Source organism: Chaetura pelagica, unplaced genomic scaffold, assembly GCF_000747805.2.
Source record: "Chaetura pelagica isolate M959 unplaced genomic scaffold, ChaPel_1.0 scaffold66, whole genome shotgun sequence".
Taxonomy (NCBI): domain Eukaryota; kingdom Metazoa; phylum Chordata; class Aves; order Apodiformes; family Apodidae; genus Chaetura; species Chaetura pelagica.
The window spans coordinates 1,169,984-1,186,854 of NW_009953811.1; the positions used below are offsets into that span (position 1 = coordinate 1,169,984).

General features: G+C 35.2%; 1 protein-coding gene across 1 annotated transcript in view; it reads right to left on the minus strand.

The window, feature by feature from the left end:
- Nucleotides 1-16,871, minus strand: part of SEMA3A (sema domain, immunoglobulin domain (Ig), short basic domain, secreted, (semaphorin) 3A) — a gene marked incomplete at its 5' end in the record, with an annotated part of 168,657 nt that overhangs the window by 71,800 nt on the left and 79,986 nt on the right. The gene's annotated exons all lie outside the window — the stretch shown is intronic.

Below are 16,871 nucleotides of genomic sequence, written 5' to 3' on the forward strand. Positions count from 1 at the left end.
AGCAGGAAGCAACAGGTTCTTCTGAATCACAAGTCAGACCAACTCAGAACTGCAGTTCCCAAGGGTAAGATCCTGACTGCAGAGGAATTCAGGTCTGAGCTAAAAGTCGTTCTGAAATGAACGCTGCTGAGGCAGCTGATTGGAGACACCTGACTTTGAATATATCCACTGATGCTTTCACCCTTTGGGTTATTTTTAGAGTTTTTTTAGTGTGTCTTTTTTGTTGTTTGTTTGTTTTTCCTCCCCTCCAATATAGTAATTTCAGTGAATGTTTTATTTTCCTCTTGCCAAATACAACTTTCTGTCATTTTATGACTAGATCAAGGATATTTCACAAAGCCTTTTAAGTACATATTACTTTATGAGAAATGATTTATTTATGAATTGTGTTACTTTTCAAGAATAATTTTAAGTGGAACAACTGTGCAGGATATGGCTATGTTGTTATTGTTATTATATTTCCTATTTCACACTTAATCTATTGAGTCATGAAAACTGTTAAATATGAGGACTTTGGTTTCAGGTTTGGGAATCATGCTGTTATGGAACTTTTAATAAGAAACTTTTATTAAAGTCATCCCCATGGAATGCTTTATTTTTAGAAAAAGTGCAAGTGCAAATAAATATAATGTGAGAAATTACACAAAAAATACAAATATTAAAACAAATGTAAATGTTGGGGCAAGTGGTAACCATTGGGGAACTAGGTGAAAAGTGATTGAAGTAATAATGCAACTGTTTTAAATCATTAATTATTAAAAAAAAAAAAAAAAAAGAAAGAAAAAAAGAAGAAAAGGAAAGAAATACATACAATGGAGTTCTGGCTCCTGGTGTTCAGGCTCCATACACTGAAGGGTTTTTACCTGCACACATCTGGGGGATACTGGACTTATATTTTATTTTGTTTTATTTTTCTAACCTTTATTATATTTTATTTTTCTAACTTGTGGCTAAGCAGAATGGAGTTATTGGAAACCAGTTTGAAAACCCTGTGGGAAATCACTCTAAGTGACAGATCTTTAGTAAAATACTATTCCCAAGGAAAGGTCTTCAGCTCCTGTAGGGCTTGGAACTGAAAATCTCTTGGGCTGCTGTGCTGTGCTAATGGGAAGGAACTTTATTGATAAATGGTTACCTGCAAAACTGATCATAAGCTCCTAAGAAGGTCTGTCCACCTCTCTGTGCCTGCCCTCAGGCAGCTTGCCCACCTTCCTGGTCACTGCAAGACCTCTCAAACAGTCTCTGCATTAATCTGGGTCCTCTTTTCCAGATGTGGAAAATACTCTTTCCACTGAGCCACTTGTAGATATTAACTTAAATTTTGGTACCTGAAAATCTTATTTTTAATGTTGAGATAAAAGAGCTGTTGACATCCAGCTCTATGTATTATTCCATAGATTAAAGAAAACAGAACAGAGCTCTTGATTTCTGTTTCTCTGTTTATCCCAAGATATCACTGCTTCTGGAAAGTTCTCCTGGCTTACAGTTGTTCAGAAGGTGCCTTAAGATGCAGGAGACAACTCCGGTAAGCACAAGTTTTGAAAACTTGCCTCTCTAAACAAAGCTGAATTTGGACAATTCAACTGTTTCAATGGCTCTCTTTCAGTGAAATACTAAAGTCTCACGTTTTTCTGCTTTCTTCTGAAATTAAATGAATCAGTATTTAAGTTACCATAAATGTTCACAAAAACGGAAGTGTTTCATATCTATCTATTTACCTGTCTATCTACCTACCTACGTACTTCTGTATCTTATTATCTACACAATTATAATTCAATTAATTTAATGAAAGGGAAAACATAGCCAAGTGGGCTGTTCAGGAACAGCTGGTTCAAGCTATTCATTATTCCCAGTTTATGATTTGTAAGTGCTTCTGCTTCTGATTGGAAGACAAATCAAGTGTCAATGTCAAACAGTGAAGACTTGTTCACACCTGAACATACTAGTTTGCATACTAATATTGGTATTTATTTGCAGAATAGTCTCTTCCACATAACTGTGCAACATATGTAAATAAAAGGAAGGCAAGCACAGTCAAACTGAGCAGCTGTTCAAAAAAGAAATACATGTTTGTGAACTTGGTTTTGCAATATCTCATAAGCTAAAGACACCAGACTTACCTGACTTTCATGCAACAGTTTCTGGGTTTTTTTCTAAGTTTTGTTTTGTTGTTGTTTAGGTTTATTTGGGGTTTCTTGTTTTGTTTATTAAATGATGTCATGTATCTATTTGCACCAGTCTAAAAGCACTGCCTAAATTTATATTTTGGATAGAAGTGTTTTGCTTTTGGATAACACAAATAAATGAGGAGACAGGAACAATATCAAGGAATTTAATTACAGTGTCATTGTGCTACTTATCCTCTTAGAAAAAACCTGAAAATACGGAATGATTAGAAAAAACCCCCACAACAAAACCAAATAAAAAACACTGCTACCAAACCAAACACATAGTTACCATGAATGACTTGTTAACACTGTACAATTAGTAAAGACACCAAAAATGTCATCCCAATGGCACACCAGACACTAGATACCATCAAGGATATTGAAGAATTCTCAGAGGACACAGAGCTTTAGAATGCCTTTGTATTGCAACTTTCTGGGTTGTCAAGTGTAATACATCACCTAACATCACCGTCTGGCTTCTACAGGATGACCTCTGGAAATATAACCACCGTACAATGACTGCCTGTTCTAGTCAAGTTATTAAGTGGTCTGCATATGTGAGCAATAAGATACACAAACCTAAAACCAGTACACGTAACTGAACTATATAACCTAAAAGTCTCAATTCTTTAAGTGTTCTTATTCTTACCCCCAACATATTTTCCATTAAAAACATTTGGAACAGATTCTAATCGCTTTAGCAGATTCTACTATTATGTTAAAATAAATTATTGGGCCATACTCTATTACACGATTGTACTAGCTTTCTATGGTTATTTTTAGCATTCAAGACCACTGCTTTCCCCCTTTGTCTTCTGGATTTCCTGTATGTTATTAAGACTGTGGTGAGGTCAGGCATCAGAGGAAATAACAGCAGTGTTAACTCCTAGACCCAATGTTTTATGAATTACTGAGCATCAGTGATGTAATGGCAATAAATCTCACCCAGTCTCAGTCTTGTGTCCTGTTGTAAATAAATGAAGTTAGCAAAGGTGTTATTTTATTCAAGAGCCTTCCTGATGAGAACGAAAATGCTTCCCCCAGGGGATTGTTTGTAAAATTGCTTCTATAATTAGGGTGCTGTTTAACAAGAGAAAGGTTCTCCAGTTTTCCTGGGGAACTTTCATGTCTGAGTCAAGGGTATCTTATTTACAACACAAAAACTACTGCAAATTGGGGAAGCAACATATAGAAAAGACTTAGTCAAGTGGAGTTAACATATAAGCATATGGCCAAGATTAACTAATTTCCCAATTGATTTTGCATGCTCCTGAGTTGGGCACCCAATTTAAGACTTGTTCAACAGCTCTGATTTTCACTAAAAACTTCTTGGGCAATTTAAAATTCTAATAGTTGAAACTCTTAGTCACTTCCAAAAATTAAAGAATATGTCTGCTTTGCTTTTTAGTCAATCTTCTTTTTAATTCCCAATATCTAATATGAGCACACATTCTAACTAAAGTCTTCCAAAATATGTCTCTAAATCAGTAACAGATTAAGGAGCAAGTTTAGAAAAACAGTATTAATGCTTTTTTCCTTGATATAAGACCTATTGAACATGTTTTCAGAGAATTTGTACAAATAACAGAAAAAGGACAGAGAATTAAACCCACAGCTACTACTATAACAACTATTCATTGTTACAGCTTTGCTTTTTTCTCTATGATATTGGAATCTATCTGCAACATTTCACTTAGAGAAGTTGGTAAAGTGTCAGGTATAGTCCAGTGTTTGATATGTATTCAAATTTAAGAAACATAAGTCTGGAATACAGAAGGTGAAATTCTGACTGGGTATTTTTTTTTTATTTTTTTTTTCCTGAGGCAAAGCTTAGAAGCTTAGATGTGAAATCCCTGCAATACGCACTTCTCTTTCGTCTTTGTTCTCTCCACTTGCTTTCAGTGTGATGCCACCCAGCCCTTCTGAAGCCTCATTTTATTTTTCTTCATTCAGCCTTTTATTTTTCTTCATTAGCAAAAAATAATATCCTCAACATGGTAATAACTGGTATTTCATTAGAGAACAATGCATTTGAAAAGCTAACTTCTATTGTGCACATGGAGACATAACTAACAGCAGACATAATTATAACCTCTGTGACAAGTTGCAACTATTACTCATGGCACCGTGTTTAAGAGCAATGCAGTTCTCATACAGGTTGTCTCTTTCTTTTTTTTAAGAAGTCAATAACATTTGATATTTTTTCCCAGTACAAAAAAACCAACAACTTTGCTGACACAGAAACAGCTGGCTTTAAGTGTTTTTGATTCAGGATGATGGAAAACTATACATTAAAAATAATTTCTTTATTCATTGTCTTGCCTGCCTTTCTAGCACCCAAGAGTCCCCAGAAGGGGAGAGTCAGAAAAGCTTGCAAAAATATGTAATACACTCAGCTCATATGTCCATATATATACACTCATAAATAGGAATGCACAGTGTCAGAAGGGCTAATCAACATTTGACCAGGTAACTCAATTGCTGAGATTCGTATTTTTGAAGAAGAAATGCTGCTTTTCATTTAACAGAACTTCGGCTCAAAATCCTGGCCGTTTCACCCAGTAAGATCATACTATGTTGTAGAGTAGTATAGTACTGTACAGTACAATATAGATCTACTTTGTTGACTAAAGCAAACTGACCAACACACCAGTCTCTCGCAGGAAAGAAGTAGTTCTCCTTAAAGTTCTGTTGATTTTGTGGGATAATTTTCTGCAGCCATCTTTAATGGAATTCAAATGATTTAATTTATTCAGCTTTCTCTGAGAAGGAAAGATGACAATCAGAGTACTTCACACTTCATCACCCACCACGAGAGCACAGCCACATTGTAGAGTGGTTATGGTCATGAATTAAGTTAGACAGGACCTGTCTTTGTGCTCAGGGACTGTAACAATAAACCCTACAGACTGCAACTAAGGGTGATGGCATCCCAAATGTGGTGTGACCCCTGAGACCTTTGTGCACATCTTCTCAGGCCCTGCTCTCAGAGCTTCAACCTGAAGCCTGCTGAAGTCAAAGAATGATTCCCCTGAAGTTCAGTGAACGCCAGAGGAATCTTTCTCATATCCCTTGCCATGTTTACATGTTAACTCGAGGTCACAGCAAATCCTTCCAAATGGCTATGAATTAAAACAGTTGTTCTCCATCACCATCAATTTAAAAGGTTTTAACTGATGAATATACGACTTCTAAACTTGCATCCGTACCACCACACTTCTGCTTTTTGTCATCATCAAAGTAATGACAATGGACAGTGAGAAGAAAAATAATGTCTGTTCTTAATCCATACTGATTACTTGTTTTAGAATATCTGACTCAAATGCAAGCTTCATTTGCATTTATGCAGATAAATGTTAAATGTTTAACCTCACTTATCTGTTGATCTTTGAAATGTATAATTACACACACATACATGCAAAACCACAAGTAATAAGATCTGAAATACTAATAATCTCACCTGCTGTGCCAAATTGCCCTTTTAATTTGCTCTTCATAAGAAAAAGTACCTTTAGACAATGAGCTGAGTTCTCTACTCAGTGAGTCTTGTGCAACCCCCCAGTGAAAGCAAATATAACCAAAGAAAAAAGTCAGTTTTGGAGCTTATCAAGCTCATTTGATAAATATCAGAATGAACTATGTGTCTTTGCACATCCACAAAATACACAATTTTTTTAAGTCATTGAGTTGCTTCTAAATCATCTTGTTTTAGTTTTACAACTGGAGTGTTTCCTTACTGTCAGTTAGCTCTGGATCCAGAGAAGTTGATCTTAACTGACAGGGAAAGAAACACATGCTTTTGTATTTATTTATTAAAATCTTCTCATACCATTGTCAAGATAATGTTGCCCAGCCTTGTATCATATTGGATGTAAACATTTCAATAGAAGGTGTTTGTGCTGTTTGGGGCACCTTCTGAACTCTACTAAGCTTATCTTTTCTTTATAGATGAAACTTTGTTTATCTAAGATTAGAACACTGATTACAAGCTCCTGAGAAACAGGAGACAGTTTTCGAAACACTGTCAGCTATAATTGATTCCTGTCGAAAAGTAAGTCTCTAAGAAAGGAAAGAACTCAGAGGTATGGCCTTGTAGGAAAAGTGACCAGACATCTGCAAAGATGCTAGTTTCCTTGTAAAAGAAATCTCACGAGGGCTAGCAAAGTCTGCTCATCCCATACTGTACATTTAGAGATGTACAAAAAAACTGTGGGAATGAAACCTGTCTTTCCCCTTTCCTTTTCCTTCACATGCAGGCATTAAAATCAACACAAATCTCTTCCGTTTCAGGAGGTGTTAGTGGCAGCAGAGAAGTCAAATTGCAGGATTGGCATTTTATTCTTATACCTATGACTAAGCATTTGTTCCAAATCCCATTCTGTCTATGGCAATCTCCTCTCATCTTTCAATAACCTCTGAATTAAGGCCTCAAAAGATCAGAAGCATCATCATATTTTGTGCAGAGTAAAGAAAAAGAAATGTTAATACTACATTTCTGCCTGAAAATGTTTTACTTGTTTAAGGTAGAGATAAAATCTCATAATACTGACTGAAGGCAGCTAGAATAAACCAGAACAACTTGTATGTTTACTTCAAGGACTTTCTGGAACTTTGTGTAAAGCTGTGTTCACTGTTTCCTTCTGTATCTTTCCACAGAAAGCAATTTTGCAAACACTAGCACAGTACCACATTTTATAGATGAACATTTTAAAGTAACAGCATCTTTTTCAAATTTTTTTACTTTTCTTAATGAACGAAGTCAGTGCCCAGGAACAGCTAAACAAGCAAATTTAATGTTAGAAGTTTCAAGGAAAGAAATAAAGAACAAAACTAACAGTGTTTTTATGCCTCTGTAAATGAATGACACTCTTGCATTTTCAATACTGTATGAACTTACAGTCCTCTAACTTAGAAACTACACAGCACACTGGAGGAGATATGAAGAAAAGGAAGACTGTTCTCAGTTTGTTCTAAAATGAGAAACTGGCAGCTAGAAGGTTTAAAACAGAATAAAGGGATGTTCCTCACATGTTACAATTTGTAAGGCACGGGATGTTGTGGATACTTAAAAGATATATGAGCTCAAGAAATGCCAGTACAAATTCATCAAAACCAAGTAATTGAAAAACATTAAACACAGAGATTCCAGCCCTGGTTCAGGAAATCCCTGAACAACGAGTGCTGGAGCCTGGGAGACTCTATCACTAAGCACTGCTGCATGCTCGCCGCCTTATTCTCTTCCACTGGCATCCATTATGGGCCCTTGTGACAACCGAGATACTGGGCTAAATAAGCCTTTGGTCTGAACAGATTTGACTGTTCTTATGAAATGAAGCAGAGAGAAATTAGGTAATTTAGCCAGGAAATCTATGCCAAAGCAAAAAAAAAGCTAATGTTCTAGTTCCTGAGCCTTGTCCAGTGCCATAAACAAAAGTATGTAGTCCTGTCTCAAATCTTAGCAAAGCTAAAGGCTACTGAGCTTACCCAGCACATGCAAAGCTATGCACAATGTGCCAAGTAAAATTGGTAAGGATCACTTGTGATGGGGAGAGTGCATCAGCCTTTGTGCCCAGTTAGCCTTTAGTCTCTCTGTTTCCCAAAGAATATCTCCATTGGGTTCCCAATGCACAGACAAATTGCCATATGCAAATAGCCACTTGTTTTTTGTTCACTTGAGGTTTCCAAGAATCAGCAGTAGAAGCAAAAAATCCCTCTCACAAATTTCCAGCATTACAGCAACTTAATATTAATTAGCTAAGCAATCATATAAACAAAAATAAAAAGAAGTAGGTCATTTAACTTAAAGATAGATAATGCACACCACAAAATTTCAGAGAGAGAGAGATAAGTTAGGGGGTTTTTTAACTGACTTTTATGATTCATATACAGTCCATGGAGATTCACATGACAATATTATTCTAAAATGTTCCCATCACATCCAACGCTTATTAAAATAATCTAATCTGTTTAAACATATTGGAGGGAAGAGGAGCTGATACGTAATTATCTCTTTCCCTCTCACAAATTTCCAGCATTACAGCAACTTAATATTAATTAGCTAAGCAATCATATAAACAAAAATAAAAAGAAGTAGGTCATTTAACTTAAAGATAGATAATGCACACCACAAAATTTCAGAGAGAGAGAGATAAGTTAGGGGGTTTTTTAACTGACTTTTATGATTCATATACAGTCCATGGAGATTCACATGACAATATTATTCTAAAATGTTCCCATCACATCCAACGCTTATTAAAATAATCTAATCTGTTTAAACATATTGGAGGGAAGAAGAGCTGATACGTAATTATCTCTTTCCCTAAATTGTTCTATGATTTAGTTTCAAGGTTCAAAGATCCACCCAGTTTTTGTGTTAATAGCCAGCACTGATGTCATTGGGAGAAACAGAACGGAAGATAGAGGTGGAGGTTGAATTTGAAGATAAATTGAGTAAAAACATTAGAAACCATTGGATAAGAAAAGTAAACAAACATCCAGCAAGTCCATCTCTGATTTCATAACTCTTTCTTTTTTCTTGATGTATCATAATATCCTTCCTTTCCCTTTTTAATCATGCAAACTTACAGCTGTCTTTGAAAATGTTTTTAGACTCAACTTCAAGTGCCTTACTTGATACCATATGGCACACATTTCCTTTACTTTTTGTGAAATGGCTTCAGATAGAGTGGTTTAACCTTATTTTCCTGCTGTCTGGATTTTGTCTTTTGGTATTCAGAAGCTTCTTTGTATCTTAAATGTCATTCATTTTTAAGTCGTTTCATCAAATTTTGGTCACAGGTTTTAAATTCTGCACTGTTAATCTTTTTTTCTAATATCAGAAGTTAAAAACTCACTTATTACAAATTGTGCCATGATCAGGATACACGCCTACACAGAGCAGCTAAAGGGTAGTAAAAGATTCCTGGTAGAAACTTAGTAAGTGTCAGGTTCAACCAGAAAATTAAGTAACAATAAAAAGATGTTATAGACCAGACTGTAATAGCCCAGATTGTAATGGACCAGACTCACTCCATCTTACAATGTCCAGATACTTTTTGCTTTCAGTTTCACTCCTACTCTTCTACCACCTCTACCATGCTAATACATTCATTTTTAGCCATTTATGTAATTCTCATAATGGGGTTTTGATCTATTTGGATGACAATGTCTAAGGAAGAATACCAAATACTTCTAGTAGACTTACAGGTCAAGAGTCTGAACATTAAATCCTAACTTCAACAGCACACCTATGTTCATTCCTTTTTTGAGGGCTGGTGTGGATCCTTTTCAGTTGGATAATAATTTGCCTCAAATCTTCTACGTTGAAATTGTATCTGAAATTTCACACTGCTTCCTGTGTTGCCTTCTTGGATTAAATTTGTATAATTTTATTCTTTCTAGTTCAGAGAAATGTAAATTGATATCAATTTTCTGAAACACATTGCTTCTGAGTGACTGCCTCATTTTATTATTTTTATTTCACAGTCATGAACATCCTGGATACTATGATAGGTGTAAAAGATAAGCACTCTTTCTGAAGATGCATAATTCTCTCCATTGACTAAGGATAAGCCTACATAGCTATAACAACTGGCTATGCTTCAAGTGATTTAAATCAGGTAAAATGACTTCTACCTTCTGAAACAGGCTGTAATCTAAGTAATACCAGGAAAGGATAAAATACTGAAAGTCACAGATGCTGCAAAATACTTCCCTGTTGCCATCTATTAATCTTTCATTTTTTCCCCCCCATTTCATGACCCAGTGCTCCCTGGCACTGTAAGAAACCCCAAATCTCTCTCTCTTGCCCCTTCAGAGTGTCGTGTTTTTGCTGCTGCCTAAGGGGAGCATATAAAACTGAAAAACACTTTGTCCTTTTGAAGCATCTAATGCAGAAAGACTTGGTTTACTTTATACCTAAGGACAATCTCCCTGAAACAATGAAATAATTTGCTTAAGTTCCTTCCAAATGAAGTTCTGTGACTGCTTTTTATAAAAGATCCTTAGTGTGCACTTAAATGAATTAGGTAACTAATGTTCATCTTTGACAGATTGCTACATCAAGTCTAATCCTAGCTTTACAGAAATAAAGAAGTAGCCAATGATCACAGACATTTGGCTTTAAAAGCAGCTTTAAAAACAAATATGTAGCTCCCATATTCTTCCCCTTTTTCTCCAAATATTCATTGAAATATCTTTAAGAAATATTGCAGTATCTTTTTAATAGAATATTTTTAAAATTTAGCTATTGCATCTAACTTCAGCATTAAGTTTCATTCCTTTATCTATGTGGTGGTAATGGCAGTTATTAATGTTTATTTTTATAGCTCTCCTCATATCACTTCTTACCAGATAGCTAGTACATTTAAAATCCTCCTTACAGCAGGCACTAAGCTTCATGTCCAACTTTTATTTCTGGTTGGATCATCATACTGGCTCTACTACAACATCACTTCAGTAGAAGATCAAAAAAAGTAATTTTACAAGAACATCAGTTTGAAAATTTTGAATAAAACCCCACTTGTACTATGACACAGTTAATATACACTAAACTTGTCAGTAACGAATTTGGCCTGTAGTAGGCAAAAATTGGAATTGACCAACATTTTGAAATAAGGTATGCTCACTTGAAATAAGCCTTTCTTAGAAATCTTAGAAGCACTTGAAAAGACTGAAGTGCATTAGAAATTATTACAACTTCTTATTACTATGAACAGTTTCAGTATTAATTCTGAGGTACAACATTCAATTTCCTTTCAAAATTTTTTTTACTGAATGCCTCAGGATAGATTGAGGAGACATGTTTTCCTTGCAGTTTTGGTTTTATTGTTATTAAACATCCTTCCATCTTTATTTTCCTCAAAGGAACTTAAATACTATTACTTTCAATGACATTATTAAGCACCCCACTGAAAATGAAACTGAAGTTATGAAGTCAGATAAGCACACATGAATATGGTGCCTTTGATGTCTAATTCTCATTCTGCTATTTAGGTATGTAAATATGGAAATTCAAATTCAGGAGTAGGTTAAAACTGTTCTTCTGATATCTTCAATCCAAAACTAAGGAAAGTACTTCAGCCTGTTTTAAAATATGGTCCCTGTTAAGGTACAACATGTAACCATATATTCTCGAATTCATAAAAGCTATTGCAAATGTGGTATTTTACCTGACTCCAGTGAAAACTAGAAAGCCACCAATGAAAACAGAATTTTGCTCCAGTTTGACTCTTGCAGTTCTTTAAATCCTAGTTAACTCCAAAAAATATTACTTTTATCTCTTTGGAAAGTTCTAGAAGGGTTAGGTCTGCATTTCTCTCTGACCATACTGCTGACTATCCAGACAAAAAAAATAAGATGTAGTTGTAAGCTGAAAAAATGCCTCAGTTCTTTTTTTTTTTTTTTTTTTTCTTTTTTCCCCCCCACCAGAGGAATAATTTTGGAGCAGGATTTGATTCCTCTTACTCAAATGGCTGATGTGGGTCATGAGAGAAAGTCACTGCTTCATATATATAAGATGTCAGGCTTTTTGTAAATAACTGAAATCTCCAGCTTTTCTTACTGTCTATTTATTATCTATTTTAAATGTCTTCTATTATCTATTTTATACTTTAAATTTCCTTGTTTATTATCTTTAATACCTCATGAAATATACTGATTGTAAAAATAATATCTAAGCCATTAAGTGTTATCTGAACTACTTGCTGCAATGTCAGCTAAAATAAATCACATATTTTAAGGGATTCAATATCATCCTTTTACAAAAATAACAGACATTTTCCTTTATTTTCTTTTAGCCCTCTCTTTAAGACTTCTATTTTGTGGATCTGATATGTGACTGTTTTTATAACGTCAAGAAAGTACCTTGAGTTAAAAAATTTATTGTGCTATAATCTTTGTACAGAGAGATTTAGCATTTCTGTATTAACCATCCTTTACACTGTAGTCTTAGTATCTCCCTTCAAGGTAATCCTTTTTACAGAGGGTCATGGCTTTCTAGTGTCTGCATGAAAACACACAGTTGCACAATGAAATAAAAGCCAAATTCACAAACCTACAAATGACAAGCAGAGAGGGCTTGTATTCCAGCTTGCTTTCCTGCAAAATCCTTTGAAAGGCTCAACAGCCTTTTCAGTGCAAGCACTAATCTGCAGACTTGTGTCACTGTTTGAATGTAATGAGATTCTAGTAAACACACAGTGAGTGCAGCTTAAGAGCAGCCTATTTTCAGGCAGCTAAGACTAGAACTGAAGTGCTACCCAAACTAAAATGAGAATGCCAGTGCAGTGATTTGCACTACCTTAGTGAGACATTCTCTAACATTCTGTGTGAGTCACAAGTTTGCTTATGGACAAGGTTTATGTCATGCAAAGAGCTTTTTCACAATCCAAACTTCCACTGTCTTGTCCAAACGTTCCTTTTTTGGCTTCCTTTCTTGACTGAGATTAAACAAGTCAGCTTTCCCTAAATTTCCCTGCTAGTGTTCTATTTATCCCACTAATCTTTAGGAGAATACATACATCTTTTACTAACTTCTGAATAATTTATTATATAATACATGTTGGAAGAATCTTTGTGGCCTTGTTCCATGTTAAACTATGCCAAATCTTTCCATATCCTAAATTTGGTATGAATTTCACAGCTTTTTAGTTAGGAATTAAAATTAATGATCTGGACTAAGCTCTACTTACTTCAAGGGATTTGCCTTCAGTAAGTATTCCAGGAAAAGATTCTAGATATAACAACAGTAGGTTGATGAAGACTTACTCTTTTATTATTCCCACACTTCAGCAATGAAACTAGATCCCTGTTTCTTATAACAAAAGATGATGAAATGCATAAACAGAAAGGTTTGTTAAAACAGAATAATATAAATTGTTATTCAGAACAAGTAAATAAAGTTAAACACCTCAACCAACTATAATTAAATTGAATATGCCACCATGACTATTGTTGATATACCACCTTCATGACCACTGATGCTTAACCAAACAGAAAATGAAACTTCAATCAAGTAAAGGGAAATAACAACAGCACTTTTGCGCTGTAGTTTTCTGCTGTCTGACACATGGTTTGTATTGTAGGTTCACTCATATCCTTTATGAAACCCTTTGCAAGCTTGTAAATATATGTTAGCTACAGAGAGCCATGTTGATTTATACAAATGGCAAAACGCTTTCAGGTTTTGTCTTAGTTTCATACTTCAAACAACCTGAAAGTATAGGATGAAATGATTAGAGTTACTGCTTTGAAAAAGTAACCAATGCCATTTGTTTTCTGATTATACATTTACTGGTTCATAATAATAAAAAAAAAAACACACAAAAAAAAAAACACTAAAAAAACCCAAACATACCTCGGGGCAAAAGAACTCATAGGAAAAGAGTCTTATCTCTTAGACTGGTTTTGTTGTTGTTGGGTTTTTTTTTGTTGGTTGGGTTTTTGTTGTTGTTTGGTTGGGGTTTTTTTTTGTTTGTTTGGTTTGGTTTTTGGTTTTGTGGGGTTTTTTCTAATTCCCCTTAAATAGCTTTTTCCAGGTCTGGAATCAGGCTGAATCAATAAGCATATGTGCTTGTACTGTGCCCCAGAAGTAAAGAAAACATGTATTATCTAAGAAGCTGCAGCACAGAAAAATGACTGATTCATTGAGGAGTCCAGTATTAAAACTTTTTTTTTTTTTTTTTTCCACACATATAACTATGTGTAGGCTCAGCCCTTTTGTGTGTAAAGGGTCTTTGAAGGGCATCTAAAGACTACTCAGTGTATAGGTAGCTCCGTCACTGCTATTTAGCTTGTCTGGGGATTTTTTTTGGCCTGGGGATGCGGAATCATTTTCACATGACAATGACTGAAGCTTCATCTTTCAAGAAATCTGGATGTCAGGGAGCAAAACCAATTAAGGCCAAAACCACTTGGCCTGGGCAGAAGCCTGGGGACTGGAGAAGAACTCATAACATTGGTGTCATCCTCAACCAAAATGTGCAGCAGTTTTGCATATCACTGATAAGATGGTGCCACCACTACTAATGATCTCACTGGCATAAAAACATATATAGCACAAAAAGGCCGATTTCTATCAAGAATCCTTCAGCTTTCCTATTCATCTGCTAATACTTTCCTTGCTGTGTTGTGAGCAAAGGTTTCTACAGCAGGAGACAGATTTTTTTAAATTGTTTATTTTTTCCTGTTTTGTCAAAAGACATGATCAGGGAATACAATTAAATAAGAGTAAACATAAGGTATGTGAATAATGTCATTGCCTGGAGCAAGGCCAATGTTTCAGGAGGACAGCAGAGATCTGAGCTTTACACCTTCTTGCTTACATATGAAAAGGGCTCTGATGAATGATATACTTACCTAGTGGATTGTTTCTCTTTAAACAAAGAAAAAGGCAGAATATACTGTGTATTTTGTCACTGCCAGTTTGCATAATGCCAGGAAATTAGTTTTAAAACAAAATGTATGAAATTATATTTCAATCCAACATGGAAATTACAGGAGAAAAACCAAATTTCTCTCATTTCTGTAGTGCTCTGCTCTGTCACTGGTGCTGCCCATGTCATATTCCCACTTCAATGGGTGATGAGAAATGTTTGTATCCAGAACAAGCTGCTTGCTCAACTTCCCTGGTGTAGTTTATATTAAACACAGAAGGCAGCAAACTTGTAATCCCTGAAAGCACCCTTCCGATGAGTCAGAGTAAACTGTTAGCAAAACTCTACTCACTCGTTACCAGGCTTTTAACTCCATGTAGCACAGAAGTGTGAAAAGGATCAAGTGAATTTTAATACTTCTCTCATCCTGAGTGATGGTACTTGAGCTTTGCACTCACACGGCACATGGAACATGACCATGATACATTTGACATTCCATTTATCTTCAGCAATTTTTAACCTGATAGAGTAACATTATTTTATATATAAGAACAACCGAGATTTATTAAAAAAAAAAAAGGGGCATGTCTTCAAGTCCTCAGGTTTCTGCCACCAATCATATTATACGTTTATATGCAAGGTATTCTGCACATAAACTAAATTACTACAAGGCTGATATTTAATTTGCTTAATTAATTTCATTGTAAAAGCATGTTTGAAGCCATATTACTGAAGGATTCCTCCAAGGTAACCATTTAACAGCTAAGTAACCTTTAATTACTTTGCTGTAATGATACACATCTAAGACAGATATTGTTATCTGTGACATCTGAGCACTTTAACCTAAAGGTAGTTATTAGCACTTCCATGCAAGATTCATTATGGATCATATTTCATTAATGGAGAGCATTGTCTTCTCATCTGATTATGTACTTGAGGATGTTTATTAACATATCTCGCTGAATGTGACCATGTTGTAACTCCAACGAATCCATAGATTTTTATAAATCAGGTGGCATTTCTTAGCTGAAATATATGCGATCATAGAAGAGAAAAGTTGTATGACAGCTTTTCTGGAACTGTTTGGTATATCCACTAAACAGGAAAATGTTGCTCAGGTCTGGACAACATACACAATTATGATAAGCTGTGTGATAGTTGAAAATGAAGGAATTAAAATGCAAATTAATGCTGCACTGCAAGAAACACTAGTTGTGATTTATATCACTACAGGTGAGAAGACAGTCCAGTCCAGACTTGTAGGTGACTGCAGAGGTACAGAAATTATCATAGATCAGATGACACAGCAAGTCACTGCCAATTCTAACAGGTACGAATTCACTACGATATGTTTATTCATTCTGCACAATACTTCTACTTATCTAAGCTATCCAGTGATGACTGTTTTTCTATCCAATGTGTTTCTCACATTCTCTTCTGACTCACTGAGCTAAAGAAAAGACACATTTTTAAATGCAAAGTTCCTTCTGGGAATTCCTTCTGGGAATAAATAAAAATAACCATATGTCAATTGTCTATGGCAAATAATACAGAAGCCAAAAAAGAAAGAAAAGAAGTAGGTATTAGCTCGTCTTCCCTTGAGTTTCCAGGCATTGGTGGAAAGTTACTCTTCCAATGAAATGAGGTGCTTAGGAAATAACTAATTTACTCAAAGTCCACAGGGGCATGAGCTAGTCAGAGGCATGCATTTCATCTGAGTCAGGTCATAATCACTAAATTATTTGTCTTACATAAATGAGGAAGAGGTGAAGGAAGGAACAGAAGGGCACAGTACATTTCCCTCACAGGAATGGTGTTTTGTGGAGAGATAGTCTGTATGGTTAATGCTCAGGAGCTCCAAGAGGAACCAGCACATTTCCAAACAGACCTACTGAGAGCCAAAAACAGAAAGCAAGTTGTTAACAAACTATGTAAGCTAGCACTGAAAATGAATGGAAGAATAAATATTTTTTTTATCTCAACTGACTTCAAGTGGTTTTATTCTTAGATTTTGAGAACACAAAGTGTTGCTGTGATCACTTAGTCTGGTTTCCAGCATCACACAAACAACAGGCATACGGGGCAAGCACAAATATTTAAAATACTGCCTGTTTCAATACTATTCTTAATCTCCCACAGTCTTTCAGCAGTAAGTTGATTAACTCTACTAGCAAAAGATACATGGATTAATGTATAAAGAAGAAAATTATTTATGCCTAGGCACTGCTTTCACATCTGTTGTTTTGAGATAATTTTATGCACAGTCCTGTGTTCCTTCTGTGCACAAAATAAAATCTTTGTCTAAACCATGACCCATTCCTAAAACTGG